Source organism: Sardina pilchardus, chromosome 12, assembly GCF_963854185.1.
Source record: "Sardina pilchardus chromosome 12, fSarPil1.1, whole genome shotgun sequence".
NCBI lineage: Eukaryota > Metazoa > Chordata > Actinopteri > Clupeiformes > Clupeidae > Sardina > Sardina pilchardus.
Genome location: NC_085005.1, coordinates 33,615,058 through 33,622,557, shown reverse-complemented (window position 1 = coordinate 33,622,557; position 7,500 = coordinate 33,615,058). Strand labels below are relative to the sequence as shown.

The following is a 7,500-nucleotide window of genomic DNA, read 5'->3' as shown; positions in this document are numbered from 1 at the left end:
GGGTTCGATTCCCGCCCCGTGGTCCTTTCCGGATCCCACCCCGACTCTCTCTCCCACTCACTTCCTGTCATTCTCTCTACTGTCCTGTCCAATTAAAGGCATAAAAAGCCCCCCCAAAAATCTTTAAAAGTATTCTAAGTTCTACTTTCAAAGAAATAAACAGCTAAAAGCGTTTCATGTTACATGCTATTTTTAAGGACGTGAACTCTACTCAAAGCATTGCAAGTTCTACTTTAATGATGTGAACCTTAGATATAATAAAGCTAGATGCCAATGCTAATCTATGATGTGAACTCTACTCAAAGCATTGTAAAATTCTACTTTAATGATGTGAACTCTACTCAAAGCATTGTAAATTCTATTTTAATGATGTGAACTCTACTCAAAGCATTGCTAATTCTATTTTAATGATGTGAACTCTACTCAAAGCATTGCTAATTCTATTTTAATGATGTGAACTCTACTCAAAGCATTGCTAATTCTAGTTTAATGATGTGAACTCTACTCAAAGCATTGTAAATTCTAGTTTAATGATGTGAACTCTACTCAAATTGCAAGTTCTAGTCCCTCCGTTCTGTTTGGTTCCACCTCATCTGGCCCAACAGGCCTCAGCCTCCCCTGGCTTCTCTGTCTGGATGACAGGGTTGCTATAAGTTTTGCCATACCAATGCCCTTACAAACATGTTCCTCCCCCCAGGGGCCTGTACTACGAAGCGGGGTTACTGGCTTAGCTGGGTAACTTCGAGAGTAAGTTGATCACGTGTGGCGTAACTTCCCGGTTAACCCGTACTACGAAAGGTGGATAGGTTTTAACCTAGGTATGCTGCCATGGCAATTTACGCTGCATCTCAAACCTGCTCCGAGCAGGTTATGATCTTGGTTAACCCGAGGTTTGCGGTTAACCACACCCCACAATGTCGACGTAGGCTACTTGGAAGATACATTATTGGAGCGCAAATTGTAAGCGCCTCTCTTCGCAAGGCGAGAGTTTTTTTAAGACCGCCAGAATCTTTCTCCATATAATATTCTCTATGAAAGATAGCCTATACATTCTCAGCCGAGGGAATTCGTTGCATTTGTCAGCTGATCGAGTGGAGGCTATAAGCATTGGCAATATAACATATTTCCATAATTAAGAAATATTAATGCAAGCTATAACTAGGCCTATAAACCTTCTGAATGTTCTTGAGTTTCATTTTCACCTGCTGCCAGCGGCACTGCCGTTGCATCTAAAATGTTCACAGGATAGCCTACATACACTAAATCAGTCAATGGGGCTAAACATTCAATTATCCTTTATTAATATTTATTAATATACATGGCATGAATTGTGTTGCATCTGTAGGACTCTTATGAACTCAAAATGTATTTATTTCAACACATTTCAGACATTCCGCAAGCTATTAATCCTCCGTAACACATAGGCCATTTAAGGAACATGAAATAAAACTTTACTTTCATATATCCGATCTGCAATAGCCTACGTTGCCAACAGCCTTGTCTTGCTTTGTTTGCTGCCGACGTATTTGATGTATCGTAAAGTGGGTTTTAATTCCTCGCAACTTTTTTATAATCATTGCTCATTCCTTATGCGTAAAATAGCGTGATCGCGTCATCATTAAAAGTGGTGATATGCGCTGCAACCCGCCCATTTTATGTGAACGCGCACCAACTCCGATGAGGTTAACCCCAGTTCAACAAATCAACTTCTTACTCAGCGTCGTAGTACCGATTAGCACCAATGAAGATAACCAGGTTTTGTCAACCCCGGTTTAGCAAAGTAACCCTGGGTTACATCTGGGTAGGTTGAGCTCCCTTCGTAGTACAGGCCCCAGATGTGTGTATGTGGAGTTTGCTGTGTGTGTGTGTGTATGTGTGTGTGTGTGTGTGTGTGTGTGTGTGTGTGTGTGTGTGTGTGTGTGTGTTTGTGTGTGTGTGTGTGTGTGTGTGTGTGTGTGTGTGTGTGTGTGTGTGTGTGTGAGTGGGGGGATATGTTGCTTCTTGTCTGTATACTGGCAGTGGTGAGCAGATAGTCGTGTTGGCTCAGAGCCGGCATTCCTCTCCCTCTGCAGCACACCTGATTCAACTATACACTGAGGACCTGTGTGTGTGTGTGTGTGTGTGTGTGTGTGTGTGTGTGTGTGTGTGTGTGCTTATACTGTATATCACAATGTCAATACCATGCATATATGCGCCTTCACTCCTGTATCTTTATTTGGGCATTCAGTGTCTTGAGTTGTTTGTTTGTAATTATTTAGGGAAGCAGTGTCTGCTTACGTAAAATGTTTTGCTAAGGTGTTGTTGAGGGATGTTGTTAAGTGATGTCTCATGTTGTGCTTCCAGCCATTTAAGGCAATACAAGCCTCGTGCTGCAAAAGTACCTGTTAAGGAATCAAAAGTACCTGTTAAGGAATCAAAAGTCTTTTGTTTGTGCACTGCACAGGTGCACATGCTTAGCTTTGTTTTGGGGATGTTTGGTGTTACTTGTTTGTTTTGGGGATGTTTGGTGTTGTTTGTTTGTTTTGGGGATGTTTGGTGTTGTTTGTTTGTTTTGGGGATGTTTGGTGTTGCCTGTTTGTTTTGGGGATGTTTGGTGTTACTTGTTTGTTTTGGGGATGTTTGATGTTGCCTGTTTGTTTTGGGGATGTTTGTTGTTGTTTGTTTCGTTTTGGGGATGGTTGGTGTTGCTTGTTTTGTTTTGAGGATGTTTGATGTTGCCTGTTTGTTTTGGGGATGTTTGTTGTTGTTTGTTTCGTTTTGGGGATGTTTGGTGTTGCTTGTTTTGTTTTGGGAATGTTTGTTGTTGCTTGTTTTGTTTTGGGGATCTTTGGTGTTGCTTGTTTTGATGTTTTGTCTCCACCAGGCAGGATCCTGAGACTTTCAACACGTCAAGAACACAAACCTCAGTCCACAAAAGCAGACACACACACAAGCAAACAAGTATGCACATACAGAGGTTGACAGGTCAGTGAAGGCTCTGTGTGTGTGTGTGTGTGTGTGTGTGTGTGTGTGTGTGTGTGTGTGTGTGTGTGTGTGTGTGTGTGTGTATGTGTGTGTGTGTGTGTGTGCGCGCTTGTTTTCCACTATGAAACACAACTGGTAATTATGGGCATTGTTGTCCCACGGCTGGAGTCTAGAGTCCGAAGCTCACACACACACACACACACACACACACACTGATACAGGCAGGCACACACTCCCCACACACAGTCCAACACACACACACACACACACACACACACACACACACACACACACACACACACACACACACACACACACACACACACACACACACACACACACACACACACACACACACACACACACACGATGCCCCAGCCACAGGCATGCCAGGCCCCTCCGGGCTCCTCCCAAATCTCACACACACACACGCACACACTCACACACACACACACACACACACACTCACACTCAAGCACACTCACGCTGCTTTATTTCCAGCACAGAAAAACAAGGGCCGACGACTGCAGCAGCTCATTTTGTGGTTCAGGGAAAACACAGGCCTAGGTAGAGGGAGCGACATTCACTACACCAACACTACTCCAACACTACTCCAACACTACACAGGCGGAGGTAGAGGGAGCGACATACACTACACCAACACTAAACCAACACTAAACCAACACTACACCAACACTACACCAACACTACTCCACTACACCAACACTACTCCACTACACCAACACTACTCCAACACTACACAGGCCTGAGTAGAGGGAGCGACATACACTACACCAACACTACACCAACACTACATACTGTAGGCCTATATAGCATTTCTACACCAACTATACTCCAACACTACACCAACACTACAGCACTTCTACACTAACTATACTCCAACACTACATACTGTAGGCCTATACAGCATTTCTACACCAACTCTACACCAACACTACACCAACACTAGAGCACTTCTACACCAACTATACTCCAACACTACATACTGTAAGCCTATACAGCATTTCTACACCAACTCTACACCAACACTACACCAACACTAGAGCACTTCTACACCAACTATACTCCAACACTGCAGCATTTCTACACCAACTATACTCCAACACTACACCCACACAGCAGCTCTACAATAGCCAACTCTACACGGCTACACAAACTCAGCTCTACACCAGCTATAGAATAGCCAGCTCTACATTACACCAGCTATAGAATAGCCAGCTCTACATTACACCAGCTATACATTACACCAGCTATAGAATAGCCAGCTCTACATTACACCAGCTCTACATCACACCAGCTATAGAATAGCCAGCTATACATTACACCAGATATAGAATAGCCAGCTCTACATTACACCAGCTCTACATTACACCAGCTATACATTACACCAGCTATAGAATAGCCAGCTCTACATTACACCAGCTCTACGTTACACCAGCTATAGAATAGCCAGATATATATTACACCAGCTATAGAATAGCCAGCTATATATTACACCAGCTATACATTACACCAGCTATAGAATAGCCAGCTCTACATTACACCAGCTCTACATCACACCAGCTTTAGAATAGCCAGCTATATATCACACCAGCTATAGAATAGCCAGCTCTACATTACACCAGCTATACATTACACCAGCTATAGAATAGCCAGCTCTACATTACACCAGCTATACATTACACCAGCTATAGAATAGCCAGCTATACATTACACCAGCTATAGAATAGCCAGCTATACATTACACCAGCTATATAATAGCCAGCTCTACATTACACCAGCTATACATTACACCAGCTATAGAATAGCCAGCTCTACATTATACCAGCTCTACATTACACCAGCTATACATTACACCAGCTATGGAATAGCCAGATATATTTACACCAGCTATAGAATAGCCAGCTATATATCACACCAGCTATAGAATAGCCAGCTCTACATTACACCAGCTATACATTACACCAGCTATAGAATAGCCAGCTATACATTACACCAGCTATAGAATAGCCAGCTATACATTACACCAGCTATATAATAGCCAGCTCTACATTACACCAGCTATACATTACACCAGCTATAGAATAGCCAGCTCTACATTATACCAGCTCTACATTACACCAGCTATACATTACACCAGCTATGGAATAGCCAGATATATTTACACCAGCTATAGAATAGCGAGCTATATAACACCAGGTATAGAATAGACAGCTATACATTACACCAGCTATAGAATAGCCAGCTCTACATTACACCAGCTATAGAATAGCCAGCTATACATTACACCAGCTATACATTACACCAGCTATAGAATAGCCAGCTATACATTACACCAGCTATAGAATAGCCAGCTCTACATTACACCAGCTATACATTACACCAGCTATAGAATAGCCAGCTATACATTACACCAGCTATAGAATAGCCAGCTCTACATTACACCAGCTCTAGAATAGCCAGCTATACATTACACCAGATATACATTACACCAGCTATAGAATAGCCAGCTATACATTACACCAGCTATAGAATAGCCAGCTCTACATTACACCAGCTCTACATTACACCAGCTATAGAATAGCCAGCTATACATTACACCAGCTATAGAATAGCCAGCTCTACATCACACCAGCTCTACATTACACCAGCTATAGAATAGCCAGCTCTACATTACACCAGCTCTACATTACACAAGCTATAGAATAGCCAGCTATACATTACACCAGCTATAGAATAGCCAGCTCTACATTACACCAGCTATAGAATAGCAACAGAATGTGATTAGTCATTTTGACTGATCTGTGTTGCCTCTATATCCCCTAAAGTTAGCATGCTGTGCCATCTGTCCTGTAGTACCATGCTGTACCTCTACACCTAGCGCTGTGTGTGTGTGTGTGTGTGTGTGTGTATGTGTGTGCGTGCATTCTCTTTCTCTTTCATATGTGATGGAGGGAATGCTGCTTTGTGTGTGTGTGTGATGGAGGGAATGTTGCTTTGTGTGTGTGTGTGTGTGTGATGGAGGGAATGCTGCTTTGCTGTGTGTGTGTGTGTGTGTGTGTGTGGGGTTGTGTGTGTGTGTGTGTGATGGAGGGAATGCTGCTGCTTTTGAAAATGTGTCCTCATCTTCACCCTCTGATGTGTTGCTTTGATGGCGCTCCAACATTCTGTTTTACTCAAGAAACCTTTTAGTGTCTGTGGTGTCTGCAGCGTGTGTGTGTGTGTGTGTGTGTGTGTCTGTGTCTGTGTGGTGTCTGCAGCGTGTGTGTGTGTGTGTGTGTGTGTGTGTGTGTGTCTGTGTCTGTGTCTGTGTGGTGTCTGCAGTGTGTCTGACAGCGCATGTGTGTGTGTGTGTGTGTGTGTGTGTGTGTGTGTATGTCTGTGTCTGTGTCTGTGTCTGTGTCTGTGTCTGTGGTGTCTGCAGTGTGTCTGAAAGCGTGTGTGTGTGTGTGTGTGTGTGTGTGTGTGTGTGTGTGTGTGTGTAAGTATGTTATGACAGTGTTTTAGTGTGCGCGCTGAGTGTGTGTAGTGTTTCCTTATGGTGGTGTTTTGATATGTCTGTATCTGTGCATGTACGTGTGTGTGTGTGTGTGTGTGTGTGTGTGTGTGTGTGTGTGTGTGTGTGTGTGTGTGTGTGTGTGTGTGTGTTTGTGTGTAAGAGAGAGAAAGTCAGGGTTCAGGGGGTACACAGTGGCAGCTTGTATGCTGTTGGTGGTGGGGTCTGTTAGGAGTGTGTGTGTGTGTGTGTGTGTGTGTGTGTGTGTGTGTGTGTGTGTCGTGGGGTCTGTTAGGAGTCATATTACATGCAGTGACAAAGACCCAGATGCCCCGGCAGACAGCTAACCACCAAGCCTGCACACATTCACACATTACACACAATCTCACACACACACACACACACACACACACACACACACACACACACACACACACACACACACATACACACACTCTCTCTCTCTCTCTCTCTCTCTCTCACACACACACACACACACACACACACACTGTTCACACTGGAGGAAGGTTAAAGGTCATACATCAAAATGTTCATGAAAAACAGAGCAGCTGTTCTGTCTTAAAGGGCCAACCAGCAATCCCAACCAATTTCACATCCAACTACCCTCTAGCAGCACATCCAACTACAGCACATCCAACTACAGCACATCCAACTACAGCACATCCAACTACAGCACATCCAACTACCCTCTAGCAGCACAACTACCCTCAAGCAGCACATCCAACTACAGCACATCCAACTACCCTCTAGCAGCAGGTCCTGTGTGTCCACTGTCAAAGGGTCTGGTCTCTATAAGCAGACCCGCCCCCCCCCCACACACACACACACCAAACAGCAGTGTTGTGCACTGCAGAGCTCTTCCATTAAAACAGCAGTGTTGTGCACTGCAGAGCTCTCCCATTAAAACAGCAGTGCTGTGCACTGCAGGGCTCTCCCATTAAAACAGCAGTGTTGTGCACACACACACACACACACACATACACACACACACAGTGTTG

General features: G+C 43.9%; 1 protein-coding gene across 1 annotated transcript in view; it reads right to left on the bottom strand.

Annotated features, from left to right (window-relative positions):
- LOC134097474 (tyrosine-protein phosphatase non-receptor type 14-like) overlaps positions 1 to 7,500 on the bottom strand; it is a 74,684-nt gene that overhangs the window by 48,851 nt on the left and 18,333 nt on the right. The window lies entirely within an intron of this gene.